The sequence below is a fragment of the Panthera leo genome, chromosome C2, assembly GCF_018350215.1.
Source record: "Panthera leo isolate Ple1 chromosome C2, P.leo_Ple1_pat1.1, whole genome shotgun sequence".
NCBI lineage: Eukaryota > Metazoa > Chordata > Mammalia > Carnivora > Felidae > Panthera > Panthera leo.
In genome coordinates, this window is record NC_056687.1 from 90366506 (window position 1) to 90390063 (window position 23558).

Consider the following 23558-nt stretch of genomic DNA (forward strand, 5'->3'; position numbering starts at 1 on the left):
CTGAGCTGGTGAAAGTAGGGACAAGAAATATCATTCAAAGGTTGGGCAGGATCTAAAAAGGTAAGTGGTGTGAGATCTTATTTTTAGTGACAATTTTTGGGTAATCCACTTGGTCTAAATCAGATCTCACTTATAAAAGTGAAAGAGATGAAGTGGATGTTGGTGTCTTTAAAACAATTACTATATTATGTTTGTACTAGAGTCTTCAGAGTTGATCTCAGTGTGGACACAGAATATTACCATTTCCAAGAAAGGAATGAAACATGAAATTATCCATTTCAGGTATTGCTTATGTCAAGCCAGTATCCCTAAAGCAGTATATTTGATGGGACACAGACGCAATCTCTGAAAGCAGCAATGAAATGCACGTGCCTGATGATCTTCATTCTTCTCTGAGCAACTCTGTGTGTGGCAGTGAATATGCTGATAAGCTTAGATTGTACAGATGTTTCTGCCAGGCAAAGAGAATCAGAAGAAAGAGTTTTCCATTTATATCTTAGTAGAGCATATATTGACATGCAAAGAGAATAACAAAACAGTATGCCATAAGGACTAGAGTTTAAGAGCCATGCACTTCTTGAGCAGATCTAGGCATTCTGAATTTAGATTTTAATAATATGGCAAAAAAACTCAGTAAGGATACAAACTTTTCAGTCAGAAACCCGGATTCAAATCCAGTCTCCATTGCTTACTGGCTGAGTGATCTCAAGTGCATTGCTTGACTTCTAAAGTCCAGCTTCACCCTGTACCATTCATAAATGAATGTAACAATATCTCCTCCTAGGATAAATGGAATAATAATAATGTACGTAAAACATCAAAAAGAGTACCTAACTCGACTGACAGTCAATACTAGTTCTTTTTGTTTATTTTATGCCATAATAAGAGATGCTAATGTAATCTTTTTTTTTTTTTTTAAGTTCTAAATAAAAGATAGAGGACAGAAAACTTCAATTTAGAATTCCAAAGCTTCTCAGAACTTTTTCACTGAAGACTGGGTTTACTTTCCCTGGAGTCTGGGTAGCCATGTGAGACCAGCAGTGGAACAGACCTCAGAAACACCATGTCAGGAGGGGTTCAAGTCCATGACAAATATCAGATCGGGGCCAGCTCCCTCAGGGCAGGCACCCACCTCGGGGAGATTCATGAGGTCTGTGGAATTTTTGATGTCACTAAGCTGAACTAGATATACATGCAAGGCTCTACGGGGGAAAAAAGTAAAACTTTTCTTTTGACAAGAAAAGAGGAACGATGTTAAATCTTTGCTAGTTCCACCAAAATTAAGACACAGCCCCCACAGCCCCCAGTTCTCTAAGCTATAAAGCCTTCAGCACTCTGCCAGGAATGCTTATAAATTGTGACTCATCTTGCAGCAACCATTAGCAATCTTCAGTGCTAAATTGGTACTTTCAACATGATAAGTGCCTTTCCACCCTGTGAAAGAGCATCCACTTTCCCTTATACTTACAAGTGAGCTGGAGGAATTTTTTTTGTTGTTGAGCTTTACTGTTTTACCTGATCTACTGGAGAATCTCCAGCAAAGATTCCTGATAGCTGCTGCTTAGTGGTGTATGATGAAACTAAGTCTTAACTCTTTCATATTCATCCCCTGTACTAAGGTAAATAACACTTGTTTCAACTCATAGTTCAACTTCATCCAGAGAACGTAAATTCTTGGCAGACTTCAATTTATTATACATATTGCATTTGATGGATGATCATCTTCAAACTGAGAAATGGGGCTATTGGGGATAGGAAATTTCTTGACACTGATTCACGCAATAAAATAGAGTTGCTTCTTTGAAGAGCATCAAAACTTGCCATCAATACTTCAAGATCAGAACCCTTCCATAAATAAAACTCCAAAGTATTTTTTGCTCTTTTCTTTAAATGACCCTACACTGTTGTTGAGCATGTTTTTTTGATGATATCTCTAACTATTCAATAGGTAAGAAGCAAAGAAAGTACAAGTTCAGTGGTAACTAAGAGTTTAAGGGGCACTTTTTAAAATCATCAATGTTGTTATAACAGAGAAAGAAAATGATGAGCAAGAAGTTCAGTAAAACTAGGTTAATCTCAAAGTTGTATGCTTTCCAGAATGGAGCCAACAGAGACAGGAAATTATCTGTACTCCTAAGAGCGTCATTAAACCTGCAGGGGAAAAGAATATACAATTTATGAAAACAAAGATAAAAAAAGACACAATTTGTGGGAGAAAATCAGAATAGATAGAAGATATACTTCATAACTAAAATTGGCAAAGAAAGATGACAGTCTAGCAGGCACATTATCATAGATAAATAAAAAAGAAGAAGGACAATGAAAAAGAGACATTCCAGATGGGATGAAGAGAGTTAATGACAAAGAAATAATGTATCATTTGAGAAATGAAATTACAACTAAAGATGAAAAAAAGTCCAAAAATAAATGAACTGGTATTATTTTCATTTTTAATCTCAGGCATCAATACAGTTAAGATAGAATAGTATTAGGGGCTTAAGAATTGCTTTAGGTACAACTCCAGTTCTATTTGAAAAAGGGAGATGGAGGGAAAAGACCACTGAAAATCCAGTCCTGAGAAAACAGTTTGCTTTTACTTATTGGATATAATATCACAATCAGATATTATAGAAGGTGCTCAGTAACATTCTACCTGCTCCATGATATATTTTCTTCAACACCCAGTGTTCAAAATGAACAAATATTTTCCTCACTGAACAAGATAACATGTTCCTTGCTGACAATACTGTGTAAGTATCGGTGGTTGTTTATTGAGCACACATTAATTACTTTATTTAGCTCTTTCACCTATTTTGTCTATTCCTTAGAACAACCACACATTTTTCTCTATATATAAATAAAACTGACTGAAACAGAGGTCAATAAACTTGCTAAAAGAACACAGCTTGCAAGGGCTAGAAATTAAATCCATATCTGTGTGACTTAGATCACTTAATTCTTAAACATGTCTGGCAGAAGGGATTATGTATGTTTCATTGAGAGACTTATTTACACGATAGACACCACATTATTACTTCCATATCTTTCCATTTATTGCCTAGTTAACTCACATGGTTATTACCTTAGCTCCATTTTGGAGGAAGACAGAGTAAATAAAAGTTCAAATTAATAATAGCAAGATAAATGATAAAAGCATTTTTAGAAATCTCTCCAGATAAGCTGTAGTTTTCTTAAAAAACATTTTCTATTCCTTTGTCTACTTCTATAATAGATCGACTAGTATAAAATGCAGAAGATATCCTCTGTAAATACTCATTAAGACATTCTGGTCATTCCTATGAAATTTCCAAAGCCTGACACATGCAGAACTAATAAAATTGATCTCTAGAGATTACAAAAATAAATACTAAGACTCAACAAGAGACAGAAGAATGGAAAACAATGAAAAACCGATAAACATGCATGGTACTTTAATAATAATAGGTAGTATTTATTGACATTTACTTTGCACCAGTCATTGTTCTAAGAACTATACATGGATTAACCTCTTAGTGTGCATTATACTTCTGTGAAGAGCTAGGCCAACCATTATTAAATTACCAATATTCAAACTTTATTTTAAGTAAACTTTTCACCTTAGAATAGGCTTAGATTTACAGAAAAATGGCAAAGATAGGACAGAGTTCTCATATATTCCACACCAAGTTCTTCTTATTAACATCTTATATTAGTATGGGTAGTAGTCAGCATTCTCCAGAGGAACAGACAATAGGAGATAGATAGATAGATAGATAGATAGATAGATGATCGATGATAGATGGATGCATACATACATACACACATATATACATACAAACATAGCTAGATGATACATAGATTTATTATAAAGAACAGATTCATGTGATTATGAAGGCTATAAAGTACCATGATCTGCCATCTACAACCTGGAGACCCAGGAGAGCTGACAGTGTAAATTCCAGCCCAAGTATAGGAGGAGAACCAGGTCTCATTTCAAAAACAGTCAGAAAGAGCAATTTCTCCCTCATCCTGTCTTTTGTTCTATTCAGGCCGCCAGTGGATTGGTTGGGACCAACTGGGATTGGGCAGGGCCATCCACTTTACTCAGTCTACTGATTAGTATGTTAATCTTATCCAGAAACACCCTTATGGACAATGTTTATCCACATATCTGAGTACCCTGTGTCCCAGTCAAGTTGACATATTAAATTAACCATCATTTAATGAACCAATACTGATTCTTACTAATTCTAAACTCCATGTTTTACTCAGATTTCCTTCATTTTTAACCTAATGTTCTTTTTCAATTCCAAAATCCTATCCACGATACCGCATGACACTTGGTTATCATATCTTCTTCAGTTCCTCTTGACTTTAACAATTTCTTTGATTTATCTTGTTTTTGATGAACTTAATTTTGAGGAGTGCCAGTCAGGTATTTTGTTTTGTGACTTACTATTGGAATTTGTCTGATGTTTTTTCTCATGATTAGACTGGGATTATGGGTTGTTAAGTGGAAGAACACAGAGGTTAGCTACCATTTTCACTGCATCATATTAAAGGTGCATAATATCAAAATGATTTACCACTGTTGTTATTAAACTTGATGACTTGTTTAAGATAGTTTTTGTTTTTGTTTTCAGGTTTCTTTTCAAAGAAATGCTCTATGCACAGCCAACACTTAATTAGTGGGGAGTTATGTTTTAACTCCTCAATGTCAGAGTGGCTACTTAAGTAATTTGGAATTCCTCTGCATGAAAGATTTGTCAATTTTTCACCATTTATTAAGTTATTCAGTCATTTATTTATGTCATGGATGGACTCAGGGTACATATTTTATACTCTGTGTTGTAATCCAATGCTACTTTATCTTGTTGCCCAAATTATTTCAGCTCTGGGGATCTGGAGCTTTTTACATTGCCTCCCTTTTTCTTTACCTGGATGTAAAGCCTATTAAAAAATGTGGGTCCTCCGATGACTGCTGACCCTGGGAGTTTCTCATGCTCTCACTAGTCCACACTCAGGTCTCATAATTCATCCAAAGTGCCATTTAAGTGTTCCTCAAGTTTATTCCTTCAGCAATTTCTGCTGCAGGTAAGCAGATCTGGTCTCTGGCTCTCTGGCTGAGACTGTCTCTCCAGATTTCAAGATGGCGGTTTGCCCCGCAACTTCAGTTCTCTGATAGGTTCAAGAAAAGTAATTGGTTTTCAGTTTGTTTCACTTTTTCATGTGAGCACAGAAGTGTGGCCTCTGAGCTCTTTACATATCAAAGCTGAAGCAGGAAATATTCAACTATTTTTGACCTACCATTACTACCTCCCCCCTTTTTTAAACGTTTATTTATTATTGAGAGACAGAGAGCCACAGAACGTGAGCAGGGGAGGGGAAGACAGAGAGGGAGATATTCAAAGCAGGATCCAGGCTCCCATCTGTCAGCACAGAGTTCGACATGGGGCTCAAACTCACAAACTAAGAGATCATGACCTGAGCTGAAGTCGGTGGACTAACCGAGCCACCCAGGCACCCCTATTACCCACCTTTTTTTAACAGATGGGGAGATTGAAGTCCAGAGAGCTCACATAACTCACCCAAGGTTATGCTCTAGGAATTGCTGTGTCATGGGTTGAACTCAGTCTGATGCTTGTGGTCGTGATCTTAACCACTATATGGTACTCCTTCCATATCATATAACATAACACTATTGAAGATGTGAATAAAATTGTGTTGGAGCAACAAAAGGGAGGGATTTTAGGAATTAACACTCTAATGGAAAGCCTCAGGAAAGAGGAGACTAGTGAGCTGATGCAGAGAATGAGGAATTTACAGGGCAAAGGAGGGTAGGGGCTTCTAGGCAAAGGAACACCAGGTATAAAGGCATAGAGACATTAAAAAGAATGTCATCTGCTCTAATTCAGTTGTTGAAGTTGAAGATGTACATTCAGGATATTGATAAATCTGGAGACAGGCCCTCTGCCTTGTGAAGGACTATCCTAAGGACTGTGCGTGGAATTTATAATTGACAGAGAATGAGTAGAGCCTTTTAAAATTAAAAAAAAAAAAAAAAAAAAAAAAGATGCCTAGAAGATAGCCCATTATAGGTGGGAGATGGGTGGCAGGGAACTTATTTGTGAGATTTTAACTGTGGCAACAATAAAAATTGAGGGATATGTATTTATGTACCTGACAGTTATATGTAATATTTAATTCCCAAAACAAAAGTAGCAAAACACAGTCTCAAGAAACTGATGCAAATATTACTCAGCTGTCTCTGTTGCTGCTTAAGATTCTCATCAGTACAGAACACCTTGGGTAGAAGACCTTCAGGAGAAGTTTTCTTTATGGCTCAACTACTGACATCACAGAGATTTAAATTCATAATAAAGCTACTATTTACTACTTCCCTAAACATTGTTATGATCACTTATATAAAAATCATGTCCTGTTATTAAAACTACACTTGTAGTTAAAAAATAACAAGTACCATAATCTCAAAATATTCCTATAGTAAATGCTTGAACACAGTGGGGAAAAGCAATTTAAACAAACAATAGACAATGCACTTAAAACACACTTTCTTTCACCTAAGCACACTTGTTTTGAATATGACTTACCATCATGATATATATATAAAATGGAATCTATTTTCACCTTTTCTGTAAATTCTGTAAGTTTCAACACTGTTTGTGCCCCCCTCAGCAATGATCTTCCAGATCACATTTCTGTAGAATTTATGGTGAATGGAATTTTGCATTCAGTTCTTCGGCCAGCTACAATATTGACACTCATTCGTCTCCATGCTTTTCATACTGTTATTGCTATTAGCATTATAGAGTTTATCTGTATATCCATGCTGACGTCAAATAAAAATTGAACCTCCAAGGAAAGACAACGATAATTGTTTGCCACCTTTGCATCTTTTTCCTCCCACCCTTTAACAAGAAGCTTAATACTTAAAAATATTAAACGAAAGCCTAATGCCTAAATAATTAAAAAGGAACTATTAGTGGTCAAAACATAAGCTAGTATAAAAGATACTAACTCATTTACTTTTGGTAGTTATCAATTTGTAAGAGAAGCAATTCCATACAGTAATTTCAAGCATATTCCATTGCATGATTTTTAAAAAATATAATAGGAGGAGTGGGAAGAAAGAACTCTCTCGGCCTGGAAGTATACTGTTTGTTTATTTTTCTATAGCACTGCCTGAGTAAGGGACTCTGACCCCCACTTTTTGGACACGATGAAACTAAGGAAGGGTGAAAAAACACAGCTAGGTAAGAAGCCAAAATCAGTAAGCCACAAAAGGGAGCCAAAATGAATAACCAAACCAAAATAAGGTAAAGGGGGTAGGAAGAAATAGATGTAAAAACAGGAGCACAGGAATGCCAAGGCTGGGTATAAAAAAGAAAAAAGTTACTTAGTAACTAACTACCTGTATTTATTATTTTTTTATTTAAAATTTTTTTTTCTACATTTACTTATTTCTGAGAGACAGAGCGTGAATTGGGGAGGAGAAGAGAGAGAGGGAGACACAGAATATGAAGCAAGCTCTAGGCTCTGAGCTGTCAGCACAGAGCCAGACATGGGGCTCAAACTCATGAACTGTAAGATCATGACCTGAGATGAAGTTGGATGCTTAACTGACTGAGCCACCCAGGTGCTCCTTAAGTAACTACCTTTAAAACACTTAGCACCAAATTAAAAATGTGGAAAGCTAATAAAACAAAACAAAACAAACAAAACACTCCATTTTCTCTGTGTCTCTGTCTCTGTCTCTGTCTCCGTCTCTGTCTCATGCTGGCATATGTGGGAAAATGTTCATTTGCAGAAAAAAGAACGCATATGGGCCAGCCAAAGCTCAGAGGGAAGCAGGATTTCAGGCTCCATTGGACTAGCAAAACTAGATGCACAATCATCATTAAACAAACAAATAATAATAATAACAGTTCTACTAGCAATGTGAAATGTAATTAGTTCACATTTTTGTAACTAACAAGTTAATTTTAGTGAAACAACAACCAAAAACATATTGAAGCAGAAAAATCTCAAATGACCATGGGCAATGTTAGTGACATATGAATAGTTTTAAAGGGAAAGCTCTCAACAAGCTACTATGTTATCTAGTGTGAAATAAGTTTGCTTGACTGATGAATGGTAAAGTCTCCTCAATGACTGCACTATAAAATCTACAACATAACATATGATATATTCATTGCATAAATAAATATTTAGTATGTCAAACATTAAATAGATTACCAAGGTTGATTCTAAGCAATTTAATAAAATTCAAGGAAAGCATCCAAATTAAGAAACGAAATGGATAGGGGAAAGTTGTAAAAAATGTAAAGAGATGTGAACATAATGGGTCAAGTAGACTTTATCTGCTCAGAGGATTTTGCAAGAATAAACCTATTAAAAGAATAAATTTACTGCAAATCTCGCTCTATACTTTCTGTAGTTATAATGAAACTCATTTAAATGAATATTTGATAAATGCATAAATGAATAAAGATGAAATGAATAAATGAATGGAAAGGGAACATAAATACTAAATGGTGGAAATTAAATGAATAATTCTCTTGAATAAATCAGCTTCACTCGAGGTTGCCAGCATTCTGTATAGAGTAATACCATCTAAAATGGTAATTTTGAATGGATCACGGTAACGAATTTATCTACACAAGAAGTATATAAATTTATGGCTGTAATCAATATACTCTAAATACACTTCGTTAAGTGCTCTGTCCTTTAAGTGCCTTCCCACATTATATTTAAATGATATTTTCTTCACGGAGTTACATTATCCAACATTTCTTTCAGTCACTTTTTAACATTGAGAATACTTATATTCCAGGGAATAGGAGAAATCTTTCTCCATGTGTTTTCTTCTCAGAACATTAAACATATTAACCTAATTACTCTCCTTTTTTTACCATTCTTCTTCTGGAACCTTTCCAATTGTCCTTTCTATGGTTGTTTTTGATTAGATCAGTACAAACTATATTAATCCTAATCCAGGCTATGCTGTCAAATTTAGGATAAGGAAATGTTTTGTGTTTGTCTTCTGAGTAACCAAGCATTTTTGTTTTGTTTTGTTATAACTCATAATCATTTAAAATGGGACTTGTGCATTAAAAGAACCCATTTTTCAACCACAAAGAAAGGTGACTAGAATTATTGGAAAATTAAGCTTATGAATATTTTATAAACAGTTACGGTTTCATACATTGAAGAAAAATCATCTCTTGCAAAACAAAGTTCTCAGATCCTACTCAAATGAATAGATAAGCCTCATGTGTCATTAGAAGAGTGATTATTTAGAGTTCAGTCAGTATTTTTTGCATCCATGAAAAGTTTAAACAATTAAAAAGAGAATCCTTTTTTTAAACTTTAAATCTTAACACAATTAATTTGTTTAAAGTACTTATTCATTTTAAATAGTACAAAGGTAAACGTTAGCCTGATTCACTTTGAATTGTTGCCAAGCCCAAATTAGTGGGCTCGCAACTTAAAAATTTTAATTCTAGGTTTAAAAAAAATAAATCTTACAAAGTTCTAATTATTAATCCAGCAAACTGAAAGGTATGTACTTTTTGAAAATGCACCAGGTTAGCTAGTGGGAAACTCTGTCCCTGTGCCAGATCTGCAATTGACTATACAACTTCAAACACATTTTATAGGTTTTGTCTAAATGTTCCAAGTGGAGAATTATCAATATATTTTTAAATATGTTTTCTTCATTTGATATGTAAAATTGTATTTGTTTTATTATTCTAATGTTATCATTAATGCATATCAAGAAATATATAGCCCTGGGGCACCTGGGTGGCTCAGTCGGTTAAGCAGCCGACTTCGGCTCAGGTCATGATCTCACGGTCCGTGAGTTTGAGCCCCGCGTCGGGCTCTGTGCTGACAGCTCAGAGCCTGGAGCCTGTTTCGGATTCTGTGTCTCCCTCTCTCTCTGCCCCTCCCCTGTTCATGCTCTGTCTCTCTCTGTCTCAAAAATAAATAAACATTAAAAAAAATTAAAAAAAAGAAATATATAGCCCTTAAAAATTAAAATATATAATAATAACATCTCTTTCTTTGAATACCTCCCAACTTAATAACTAGAGCGTCTCCAGTCTTCGTGCTTTCACATATGTCTTCCTTTTCATCGCTTTGCCCTGCCTAACCCTAGTCCCATTTACAGAATAATATGAAATGTTAATATTTTATTAATATTAAATATCTCTTACATGTGGCTAAACCAATTGTCACTTCAGTCAGTAATGTCCTCTCCAAATTCTGGTATTTCCAGACTATAAGCATCTGTCAATCTACTGGGTGAAAAATAATATCTCATCTCATTTCAATCTTCATTTTGTGATGAAGGGTAAGATTGAACATCCTTTTTATGCTTAATCACCATTTATAATTCTTTTTGGCAAAATTTGTGTTCGTGTAATAACTCTTTTTTCCCATTGGTTGTCTTCTTCATGTTGATTTGGAAGAGTTCTTTATGCATTCTGGATAATAATTCTTTATTGAAAATATATTCTCATTTTCTTTATGGTGCCTTTTAGTAAACAGAAGTTCTTAATTTTTAAGTATGCAAATTTGTCAAAATTTAATGATAGGTGTCTTTGTAAATTGTTTAGGAAATCCTTTTCAATCCCAAAATTATAAAGATATCCTCATTTTCTGTAAATAATTTCAAAGTTTTGTCTTGCTGTCTTTATTCCATCTAGAATAATTTTTTATATGGAGTAAAATAAACACTTAGTTTTATTTTTCTCCATATGGATAATGAATTATTCCAGTATCATTTAGCTAAAGGGTTGATGCTATTCCCAGGAATTTTCAAAACCAGTTTTGATAAATATCAAGAGTGTAATAAATTACTTTGGTCAATTTTTCTATCATTTTCTTACTCCAGTGAAAGTAAATGTTGATATTTGGTGGGGAAGTCATCTGGCCTTAACCTTATTCATGTGTATCTTGGCTATTCATGGCCCTTTGCTTTTCCATACATGTTTTAGAAAGCAAAATATTTTGGGGGATTTTATTTGAAGTACGTTCAATCTGTAGATAAACTTTGGGGACTTGATCATAGCTATAATAAGTTTGTCAACATCTCTCTGTCCTTTTATTAGTTTTTCTTTATATGTTTTAATCAATTTATTAGATACACCTAAGTATGAATCTGTTATGTTTTCCTGAAATTTGTAAAAATGTAATAATACTTTCCAGCCCTAATAATGCTTTTGTCCTTAATTAATTTAATGTGCATGTATTCAGTGTTCAGTAAATGCTAGGAGCTTGAGATGGAACACAAGTTAACTGAGCATCACACATTTGGACCATTTTCAGTAGTTCTTTATGGCTGACTCCTTATATGTGCCGTAGGTAGTGAAGGAGTTCCAAACATCCGTCTAAAATATGCCACTTTGGTACTTTGACTCTTTTGAGTTGAAAGCACATGAAAAATATCAGATGTAAGAAGAATACTCTAACCTTCCTTCTTTTTTCTTAAAAGCAGGAGATGAAATTCCCATGTGAAAATGTCTTCCCTATAGTAGAAGAAAAGTAACATTCTTATCATCAAGGATGAGAAGTCAAGAACGAGAGAATTTTATACAGGCTTTGTTAAAATAATTTTTTTTTTATCTTCCTTTAGCTTTTCCACATAGTTTACTTACTTTTCCACAATAGCCTCTCTGTTCACCCTAATATAAAAGCATGCAAGTTTTACCATTTCTTTGGGTCTTCATTCCTTATGAAGGCTCTTGTGTCACATAAAACTTGCATTAAGTAAATTTGTATACCTTTTTCCTGTTGATGTCTTATATCAATTTAATTTTCAGGCTCTGCTTATAAAAAACAAAAACAAAAAACCTCCAAGAACATAAGGTATAATTTTGCTTCCTCAACAGTAATGAGAGATGTTAGCAGTAATAAAAATCACAGGGGGTCCTGAGAGCCTTGTCAAAAAGATCAAGTTTTTCTGAAAACGGTGTGTATCTAGCTTACCCGTGCCTCCATTCATGTCACTACATATGTGATCAGGGCTCATATTCATCATTCTGCTCTGTTCACCCAGGACATTTAAGTCTATTTATATATACAGTCAACATTATTAGTTGGCAATTCTGCATCTGCACTGCTTACACATTACTAATAGGAATTTTCTCAATAAAACTTGATTTTCTTTGAAATTCACACTTTTCATGGGACCCCATTAGTGACCCCACTCCCATCTCCATGGGTGGTTCCAATAGGCTTAAAATTAATTCAGTCTCTTTTGATAGTAATCGGTTCAGAAATAGGCATGTGATTCAATTCAAGTCAATGCAACTCGAGGAAGGGTTTTCTGAGGCTTCTAGAATGACCTTTTATTTTCTGGAAATACCTAGGATGGTATTTGTTGTAGAGAACTTTGTTCATCTTCTGGATATTGTTTTAACCAGATGAGTGACTGGAACTATTGTAATTATCATAATTGTAATTGTGTCAGGATGAAAGGACATGAAGGGGAGCAGAGGGATGAGAAAAATACAGAAATGGAATCATTGGATTTAAGCCACCCTTATTCCTAAACCAACACTCATTGGCTATATTTTTGAGTTGTATTTTCTGTAGAGTTATTATTAACCACAATTTGTCCCAAATAAGTTGGTTAACAGCTCTTGTCTCAGCAAAGTTGGAGTTCTGTCCCTTTTATTGTCAAGATTGTCTTGGTTTGGATGATAAATTATGTAGTGATCAGGGTCTGCTTCATGGGTGCTCAACCAGTGTGGTAGCACAGGACCTTGCCCTCAGAAGGATGCTTCTCTGGGGCTCCTGGGTGGCTCAGTTAGTTAAGCATCTGAACTTGATTTTGGTACAGGTCACAATCTCATAGCTCATAGGATCGAGCCCTGCATGGGACTCCAAGCTGACAATGCAGAGTCTGCTTGGGATTTTCTCTCCCTCTCTCTCTCTCTGTCCCTCCCCAGCTCTCTCTCTCTCTCTTTCTGCCTCTCCCTCTCCCTCTCAAAAATAAATAAATAAACATTAAAAAGAAGAAGAAGGATGCTCCTCTTGGGGTTTAATGTTCTGAGATTGTGTCTTAAAATTCTTAAAAATTTAATCTTTGATCTTGTGTATTTTATGTGAAGCCCAGTGACACAACAGAGCATGACCCAGGGATGTGGAGCTCATGTGCATTCTCACCTCTTAGCACCTCCCTGGGGTGGGTTCTTGGCCACTTGCTTCGGGCTCTTGCCCAGCAGCCACTGCCAGCATCCACTCTGGGCAGAAGGTTGGGACAAACATGGAGGATTGAAATTGGTGCAGTAAGTTTTAGGGAAGTCCCCAAGTCCATTTAAGGGTCTGCACTTCTGAGTTTCTCTGCACCTGGAGGAATGTAATATTAAATAGAAAATTTGAAACAACAACAAAGACAAAAACAACAAAATACCGTGACAGATAAGTAGAGAAACAGTGGAAGAAAGGAAAAACTTTTTTCCTGTTTGTTTTGGACAAGGAACACTACACTTTTATTTTCCAGTTATGTAGCTGGCTCTGGCAGTCATATTAATACATACCTAAAGTCATATTATGTGACACAGCAGATTCTGTATCTGTCGACCTCACAATTACCAGACAAGGTCCGGGTACAGACAGCAAGTCCTCCATGATGTTCAACCACAAGGTTATCATTCACATGCTACTTGGTATGAATGGCATTTGAATGTCACCCCTTGGAGTTATATAACACATTGTACTAAGATCCATGTACAGAAGAGCATCTTTACCAAGAAAAACAAGTTAGACATAATAATTTTAAGTCTAAAAAAATTTTTTTGGCTTCTCTATATATGTTCTTTTCAAAATTTCCTTCAAGAGTGAGTGATGCATTTAGTTTTATTCAATTAAGAAATTTGGTAGGGGGCTGGTGCCAGGTGGAACCAAAGTGAGGCTACTGAGCAGGGGCCAGTAGCTCCAGGAGTAACTGTGGCATGTAACAGACTCATGGTGCCTCTCATTGTGATGAATGTGTTCTGGGGCTTCCTCGGCTTCTTGGTGCCCCGGTTCATCCCTAAGGGTGCCAGTGAGGGAATTATCATCACCATGCTGGTGGCATGTTCAGTGTGCTGCTATCTTTTTTGAATGATTGCAATTCTGGCCCACCCAACCCTCTCTTTGGACCGCAGTGGGAAAATGAGACCATTTGATACCTCAAGTATCAATGACCTTGAGGAGGAAGACCCACTCTCCAGCGCTCAGTCACTGAGGTCGCGAAAAAATTCCTCCAGATGCAGACTCAACTCCAAACACTGACCACCTTCTTTGACTTGCCTATTTTGGCCATCAGCTGCCTTAAACATTCACACCACAATTGAATAACTTATTCTACAATGCAGCATTTTTTTCCTGTCGCCTTTTCCACATTTTAACAAATTATGTGCCTACTTAACCTGAACTCTGCTGACTGTGTAAGATGTTTATGCACTCTTCTGAGATAGAAGGTGCTATTCTTCTGAGAAATACAGTGCTCTCTCCTTGGAACCTATGGATTTGAAGATGAGTCCTGCCTGGCCACAACATAGGAATCAGTGAAGTGTTTAAAAACTGTCACAAGACAGGGAGAGTCCAGCAGGGCAGTCAGTAGGAGAGCATGTTCAGAGGGAATGTCTGTCCCAACAAAATTACACCAAAGTATATTTTCAGGATTACTTTCTTGTTTATGCCATCTACTAGAATAAATTATTTTTCTGCTTTCTGTGGAAAAAAAAGAAATTGGGAGGGGATTAAGTTTTAAGATGGAAATAAAATTTATCTTGAATCCTCTACAACTTGAAACTATTATAATTCATTAAAACCTATATTACTAATACTGAAATACATTTAAATTTTTCTGTGACCATAGGTGATGAACCTTTTGGCAGAGGTGTCATTATACTATGATTATTTAACAACTGAAGAATGCAATGCCACTAGAATTAGATTTTTCTCTCTCTCTTTTTATGTTATTAAGTATATATTGAGTATTTAATTTTATCTTCACTGGATTACCATTGATTTCTAATATTTTATATTTGAGGATTTTTAAAGTTCAATATTTTTACCTACATATGAAGTGCATTTAGTTATGTAAATCATTTAAAAAATTATGATCAGGTTAGGAAGAAAAGCTCATTAATTCTTCAAAAACTTACATATCTTATTCCCTAAATCCAGAAAGACCAAACAATAACCAAACACACACACACACACACACACACACACACACACACACCAAGAAAACCTGAATCTTTATAGGAAAGCAGTCTTTAGAAGTAAATATACTATGGTTTTATAGTTTTGAGTAAGTGAATAAAATAATTTTTTGACTAAAAAAAGAAAGAGAAAAAAGATAGATCGATCTCGGGAGAACAGTTCTTAAGACTTGCTGACTGCTCTGCTATGAATCAACTTGGAACAGGAGAGTGTTAGCAGTGTTTGAAATACATAAAGCACTCTCCACATGATATATGCTAATTGAGTTAAAGTCTCACCTCACATAATTAATTGGAGAATGATAAAGGTCATTAAATTTCAGGATTGCTGTGTATAGATAACAGACAGAACCATAGAGAGATGGAGCAACAAGAAAATGTGAAACAGGAATATGCCTGGAACAGGGAAAGTCGAACAAATTCTGTATAGAGGTTTTGCCACTAATTTTATAAGTCATCAAGGGGAGCCCAAGGCAAATATTACCCCTTCCCACTCTTAAAACCTCCTCTGCATATCTTGTGTCTTGATAGGCATCAACCATCCCATCTTTTCAGCAGAGAACAAATCAATCAACTTTTTCTATGAATAAAGTAAATCTTAGGCAGTAAATCTGGAAGAGAAAATAGACATTCTTTCTGAAATACCAAACATCTGGATTAAATTTAATTTTTTAAAAGAGCATTTTAAAGAAAGATGCAAATGGTTTAGAATAAAACAACCTAAAATTATTGAAATTTACTCACAGTTTTTTAGCTTATTTATATTTTTCCATTGTTTGGAGTAATGTGAATAGAAACATCTCTATAAGCAGTAAAGCATATGGTTGACATTTTTTGTAAGTGCTAAAGACTTTTTTGAGTTCTTACTCTTGGTTATGAGAATTCAGGATTTATATGTGCATTTCATAGATCTCAGTAAGTCTAAAGGATTCTGGACAGAACTCAAATATACCCACCCCCCGCCCGCAAACAAAAAAAAAAAACCAAAAACCAAAAACCAAAAAACAACAACAAAAAAAAACCACTCTGTCTCTCTAGGCACCTTTGTATTTAGGCACTTCACATAAAAGGAAATCAGAGTAGAAGATTAAAAACTCCAATTCTGTGATCCAAAAATTAAAAAAATAAATACAAGGAAATAAAAAGTCCCAATTACAGTTTCCTATTAAACCTTTGGAAGTATAGATATGAAAGCTACTTGAGAAAATTCTATAACAGCCTTCCAAAATACACTATTAAGACATATTCAGTCCTTTTTAATTGTGGATTTTCAAAATTATTGTTGTCAAAATAACCTGTCATGGTATATTGGAAGCTTCATTTGGGGAAGTAACATTGCTTTCTTGTTCAGCTCTGTGGCCTAGAGCCTAACCAATTCCTGAGTGAATAAATCCATCTCCATTGAAAACACAGGTTTATTTGTCAATAACAGAATGATCACAACAAAATCCACATGACAATTTAAATGCAATACTGAGTAAAGATGAACTAGAGATTTTTCATTCATTTAAATTACGAGAAACTGATGAATGTTGATGTCTCAGTTTGATATTTCTTAAAACTAATCCAGTAAGAATATAAGCATTGTTAGTTTTGACATCTTCAACATTTTGTTGTTATTTTAATTTAACAGAGGTTTGCTAATATATGCTAAGTTCTACTCTGAAAATATGATTGAGTACTCTGGTTTATATTTATAAAATAAAGGAAGTCCTTCATCATGTTGACATAACCAAAATTACTTTTAAAATGACTCTATTTTAAATCTAGTTACCAAATACCAATTTACATCTTTCCACTAAGGAGACCCATTATTTGAGAAAGTTTTTAATCAAGATAAAGACTTCAGTGTATTAATATAGCATATAAAGGACAAAAAAGGACACGGACCTCTTTCAGGATATTTCTTATACGAAAAGTTATCAGGATTGCTACAGCTCCCTGTCATTTGGTCAGCTTTTTAAAGGACGGTGTTGATATTTAAACTCTTCTATGGATGCCAAGACTCACTGTTTAAATATTCAGCTGTAAAACTATTGCCTAAAGCTGACACAGATGCTATTTCTTTTCTTTTGAGTGTATTTGATTTATAAAATTAACTTGAGTTAAAAGTAAAGTGATTTTTTTTTTGCCAGGATTCAATAATACAACCAGAAACTTCACCTCAAACTTATGTAATATTTTTTGCACTTATCAATTCTTCTTCAAATAAAATTTTTACATTTTTTGGTTCATGCTATTCATGTAGAAAAGCTTCTTTGAAAATGAACTGAAAAGAGGGAAATATTTTAATGTCATTTCTATTAGAGTGCAAAAAACTTGCTTATCAGTTTCCTGTCCTGATTCTTTACACATTCAGAAAGCCTCTGAGGAGAAGGGCATTTTCAGAAAAACTCTGGGAGAATGACATATGCAGAACTCTGAGATAACTACATTTCCCTTAATATCAGTCTGCCAAGGAGTAAACTTAAATTAATACACTAACAGAAACAAATAAGTAATGTTGGCTAATGATTATGATATTAAATCAAGGCTTCTATAAAGATCACATTCACTCATATTAGAATATCATCTTGCAGTATGTAAATTCACAGAATTTAATAAGTGGACACTGAAATTATTTCAGCCACTGCCCCTATAAGTTCTGTTTCCTTTGATTCAGACATAAGTAATACTCAAACTTTTCTTCCTTGATTTTCTTTATTTCTTTCTGAACTTAGAATGGCATAGCCTTTTCATTCATTAGTTTATCTTTTCTAAGAACTCAGTGTCACTTTTGCTTTGGTGATCTGGCCGCCATTTTGGTTTCCCAGTTCTGGTACAGCTTTCATCACATACCCCTTATAACTTTGGGCAAGTTACTTGAACTCTCTATCCCTCAATTTCCTTTAGTATAAAATAGAGATAATTAAAGTACATACACATAAGATTTTTGTGAGGATTAAGAAGCCAAGAGCATAAATCACTTAGAATAATATTCAACACATAGTAAGCTCAAGCCACCATTATCCTTAGCACAGGCTCTCAATGTTATTTTCCTCACAAAGCCTACAAAATTTCACACTGCCCTCTCTTTTTGAATATTTACTGCATGTTTATGAAGTAGCATATAATCTATTACTTAATTATGAATTAATTTTCCATATTTGAATCTTGTTACATCAAGGCAATTGCAAATCTTTGAAAATAGTTCATCTTCTTTTACTTGGTGTTTGCATTCTATAATGTTTGAGCATACAATATCCTTGATAACTTATAATAATATAATAATATTTATACTATAACTATTAATGATATTTATTATCATAACAAAGATAGCTAGCATTTATTAAACTTTTACTACTGCCAGGCACTTTAGTACTTTACTTGCATTGCCTTTTTAAAATTCTCACAACAAGGGTCGCCTGGGTGGCTCAGTTGGTTGAGCGTCCGTCGGCTCAGGTCATGATCTCGCAGTTCGTGGGTTTGAGCCCCGCATTGGGCTCTGTGCTGACAGCCCAGAGCCTGGAGCCTGCTTCGGATTCAGTGTCTCCCTCTCTCTCTGTCCCTCCCGTGCTCATGTTCTGTCTCTCTCTCAATAATAAATAAACATTGAAACAAACAAAAAGAAAGTAAATAAAATTCTCACAACAATACTCTGAGGTGGATTCTGTTTTCACACCCATTTTACCAACAAGAGAGCTGAGGTTTGGAAAGGTGGAGTCATTTGCCCAAGGTCACATAATTACCAGTAAGTGTGATAATTGCAGTACCTATATGGGTTGTCACGGCCATCAGCATAAGTCAAGTCACTTCTGATCCACTTTTATAGTCCCAATGGTCCAGGAATTTCCTGTTTTTGAATTGTTGTATAAAGTCCTCACTCTTATTTCTGTAATCCTCTCCAGTCAGTTCTACATAGCACTGCAAGTTCAATTTTTTATAGCTTTAAGTTAGTGATCAGTGATATTTTAAAGCCTTCTCCTTGTCAAATCTCTACAGGATTTTTTCTGTTCAATGAAGGAGTGTAAAGGGATTAGAGTCTGGCAACATCCTATCAGTGTTTACCTACATTGGCTCTTTAAAATTTGTAACTACTTTCCATATTTGTATAACAATTGCTTCATTAATATGGAACTCTTTCAGGTTTTATTTTTCAGCTTCCTAACAACAATTTGTCACAGAACAAAATAGTCAATCTCATAGAATATTAGATTTGGATGTGATTTTAGAGACTATAGTCCAGTATCCTTAGTCAATGAAGAAACCAGAGCCTAAAGAAGGGTTTTTCCCATGTATCTTAGTTAGGGTAACAGCAAGCTACTGTAATAGAAGTCCAAAAGTAGGGGGACTATAAAAAAAAAAGTACTTTTTTCCTCTTTTCTCTGCAGTCTTTATGAGAAAGGCCTAGATCATCAGAGACCCTTTTCCACTTTGTCAGAAAGCCAGGTTTCTTTCAGCTTTGCTCCAGTTTTTCCTGCAGTATTTTCTTCTTGTCCATGACAGAAGATGAGACACTGCCTCAAATATATCTACAATGAGGAAGGGGAACAAGAGTATATTATAAAAGTATCTTCCATCTAAAGGCCCAGATCCCAAGGGGTACATGACACACTCACTCATATCCTATTCTTGAGCTTTATTACACAGTCACATCTAAGTTCAGGTGAGACTACGGAATGTATTCTAGGTGGACAGCTATGTACCTACAGACAATTTGAGCACTATGGAAACAGGGTAACTGAGCTTTGATGAATGCCTGAAGTCCCAGAGGGCCACAGACAATAGAGATGGAAGATCTATACCACCAAAATAGTGATTTACACCACACTATGTTGTATAAACCTGTGATGCTAATGTTTTACAGTGCATTGGTTCAGTATTATTCTTTTCCTGCTTATGTTATACATAGTTGCTACTTTGGCACTGTTTGTTTCCTACTGAAGTTTTTGAGAATAAAAGCACTGTTTCCATCAAAACTGTTCTATATCTTAAGGACAGCAGACTTTTTAGGAATCATGCTGTGACTGATTTTCTTTACGTAATAAAGATACACATACAAAGAGCTATGCTTAATCTATACCCAGAGCTTTTTGGAGATGAGGAGAACAACAAAAGAGTTCAACAGTTTATATCAATCAGCAACATGCAAGTCTTTGAGTCATAGACTACAGGAAGAGTCATCCTTATATGTGTGGGTTGCATAAATAATTTCATTGGTGGGGCGTGTGGGTGGCTCAGTCAGTTAAGCGTCCAACTTCGGCTCAGGTCATGATCTCAGAATTCATGAGTTCAAGCCCCGCATCGGGCTCTGTGCTGACAGCTTGCTCAGAGCCTGGAGCCTGCTTCGGATTCTGTGTCTCTCCATCTCTCGACCTCTCCCCTGCTCATGCTCTGTGTCTCTCTGTCTCTCAATAATAAATGTTAATTTTTTTTAAAAAAATTCTAAAATAAAAAAATAGTAATTTCATTGGACCCCATGATGAGCTAAATTATTCACATTTGGATGGAGAATATTTTGAATCAAATTCAGGAGGCTGTCTGTCTTATCTCTATATTTTTTTATAGCAGTGATTCTTTATAATGCCTTGATTTCGTGATAAAACCTAGTCTGAATTAAACTTAAGGAGTTCAAAACCAAATAATTATTTGAATTGGGCTCCAATAACTAATTGGCTTAAAACTGACTGCACAACACTATACATGGTTACAGCAGGGCAGAGGATAAGATGTGGTTAGATCCATTTGGCCCACTCCTTCATATGTATTTGTTAGTTTATCAAGATATTGTTGTACATAACTCAGGTGGGAGTCTCCAGAATTTGTCATTTGACCCACAAACCCTACCTAAACTCTCTAAACTTTACTTATCCAAACTAACTGATTTGTTACAGTGTTCAGTACCCATGTGGAATGTAAATAAAACGGGAATGTAGACAAAATGTCTTTCAAGGTCAGGGAATTACATATAACTCTGGTGTATCATTAAAACAAACAATAGTAATGATATTGTCATATAATGACTCTATATTACCCATATTGTTAATAAATTCCTTAAGTTAGGAGAGTTGAGATTATGAATTCTAACTGAATATCTGTCCAATGAATTTCTGCTCTTACAGATGCATTCACATATGATGCATTTGTTCACCAGTGGATAATTGTTTATTGCCAGTTCTGGAATTTGAGTGATGTGAATTCTAATCCAAGCTTACTCACTTGTAAGATATGTGGGTTGCTTAGTTCAGTTACATTCTCTGATTTATGCTATAGAAGAGGAAAGTGATACTTAAAAGCTTTTAAGAAGTGGCAGAAATTGTTTTAAGAAGATAAAAAGGTCACTAACAGAACTACAGATATGTGGTATGCGTCCAACAAATGGTAGCCATTTTCGCTCCATCCCTGATCCCATATTTTCCTGGGCAAAGACTGAGTCTTACTTATTTCCATATCTCAACAACTTCTAGTGAAATGCCTTATACACTAGAAAGATATTAGTTGAATTAACCTGAACTGAAATAGAAGATGAAAGAAAATATCAGCATAATTCAAGAGAAAACATTTCCCTTGGTTTATATTACCTGAATATCTCAGGTGAAAAATATACTTTATTTTCTTTTCTGGTCTGAAATATCAGGTAATGACCTAAATTCTCCAACTTAGTTTGTGTGCAAAGACTTCTTCTAAGATGAATATTTATGGTTTTTCTTAGGAACTAAAATGATTTGGCAGTTGTTCAATTCACTAGACGTGCTATTAAAACAGCATAACTGATTCAGCAATTTCATTCAGGTGCAGGTTTGCCTAATGTTGGAGACCTCCTGCAATAATGTGGAAAAATAAATAGGAAATTCAGAGGTTACACCAGTTACATAGTCATTAGGAATAGGCTCCATAGTGACTTGAAGTGATTTTCTTAATTGCAATTTCTCCCTTTTTCCTTATACTTGAGTTTTAAATTATAACTGACTACCTTCTTCAAGTTTTCATGACAGGCCTCATGCAGACCTTTAAGTATATATAAAGAAGAAAACAGATGTTAAATCTCTTCCTCACCTAAAATACGAGTAAGGACAACACACAATTAGCACAAGAAAAAAGTCAGCTGTATTTATCAAAAACTGTTTTCCTCACACTTTTTTTTGGTAAATTTTTATTTCTATCTTGAAAAAAAAAAAACCATTTTAACTCATTAAAGCAGTGTTCACCTTAGAATTTACATATCGTATTACCTGACAGTCTTTCAAAATGTAATACTATAAGTACATACTTCATCAATGTTGATGGTAAATATGCTCTCATTACTTATATTTCTAATGCTTAAGAATCCACTGTAATTGACTGTAAGAATTCCAGTATCTCTCTTCACTCACTCCTCCCATATCGATGCTCACACCACCCAAAGGTGAGGGTAGAGTCCCGTTTCTAAAAGCCAGCCAGAAAGCCTTCTACTTGAGTCATTTCTCATGACCATATAAGACTACAGAAACACGGAACTGCTCTGGTCCCATAGTCTTTTTTATAATCTACAACAAACCTCTCTAGTGATCTGTATCAATGCTTCAACTCAAAGGTTCCCCACCCTGGGGATTGCCTTCCCAATTCTCTTAGATTATGATCTGTTTTTCACTGTTCCCCAAAGAAAACAATAAGAGGTAGGTTGAGCTCTAAAGAACTAAACCACTCCCAACAAATGGTTAGGGTAACACATTAGCCTGAATCACTAGTTTAGACTCTCCTCTCCCCGTGGATTGTTATTGTTTTATTGATTTATTTTTAATGTTTTATTTATTTTTGAGAGACACAGAGAGAAAGAGCATGAGTGGGGCAAGGGCAGAGAGACAGGGAGACACAGAATCTGAAGCAGGCTCCAGGCTTTGCGCTGTCAGCACAGAACCCGACACAGGGCTTGAACCCATGAACCATGAGATCATGACATGAGCTGAAGTTGGATGTTTAACCAACTGAGCCACCCAGATGCCCCTCCTTGTGGATTATTTTTAAGTGTACTGGTCAGGCTAGTTACTGTAATGAGTTTCTACCTTGAAACTCAGGAATCAGGGATTGGGAAGTTTAGCTAAATTGATCCAATCCCTCTTTAAATTTGTATTCCAGAGTTTTCATTAAGTGATAGCATCTTTTGAATAAAAATAAATGTTATATATTTTATCCTGTTATTAAATACATTGTTTCAAAAATTTTATGTATTCAAATAATTCAAATAATAAGTATTCTTAAGTCTTTGAATAGATATGAACTAAAATTTTAACATACTAAAGAATTGGATGATGTCAACACTGGTAGACAATTGAATTATAGACTATGTTTCTGTTATTGAACTATGGTAGCATCATGGGA

At 35.1% G+C, this 23558-nt stretch overlaps 1 pseudogene; it reads left to right on the top strand.

Annotated features, from left to right (window-relative positions):
* Positions 1-1063: 1063 nt before the first annotated feature.
* Positions 1064-14195, top strand: LOC122229306 (annotated as a pseudogene).
* Positions 14196-23558: the final 9363 nt, after the last annotated feature.